This window comes from Tupaia chinensis, unplaced genomic scaffold (genome assembly GCF_000334495.1).
Source record: "Tupaia chinensis unplaced genomic scaffold, TupChi_1.0 Scaffold149184_1, whole genome shotgun sequence".
Taxonomy (NCBI): domain Eukaryota; kingdom Metazoa; phylum Chordata; class Mammalia; order Scandentia; family Tupaiidae; genus Tupaia; species Tupaia belangeri.
In genome coordinates this window covers 1,716,054-1,716,476 of record NW_006209032.1, presented here as the reverse complement: position 1 = coordinate 1,716,476, position 423 = coordinate 1,716,054, and positions in this window count along the sequence as shown.

Here is a 423-nt window from a genome sequence, read left to right as displayed (position 1 = left end):
GGGGGGGCTGAGGGCTGACGGTGGAGGCAGCACACGCACCCCAGCTGGAGCTCCCGGGGTGTGCCCCACGCTGCTAGGCCGAGGCAGCACTCCTTGAGTCTGACTCCCTTCTGGCCAAAGGGAGTCTGGCCCTTTCATTGCCCCGAGAGCCATGGTGAACTTTGACCCTCCAGCCCTGTCTCCCGCCTGGGGACTGGGGCAGGTGTCCCTTGGGCTCAGACGTGACCCCCATCGTCAGCTGCCAGGCTTGTCTGCCCGTAAGAGGGGTAGTGGAGGCCCCAGGTCTGCCCAGCACCTGGTGGAGGGGCCGCGTCCCCTCCCAGTACCGATGCTCACCTCAGGGACAGGCCTGGGGCCACCATCTGTCCCTCTGCCTCATCCTAGCTCAGCCCAGCCCGAGCCTCCTCCCACCGGCTGCGTCAG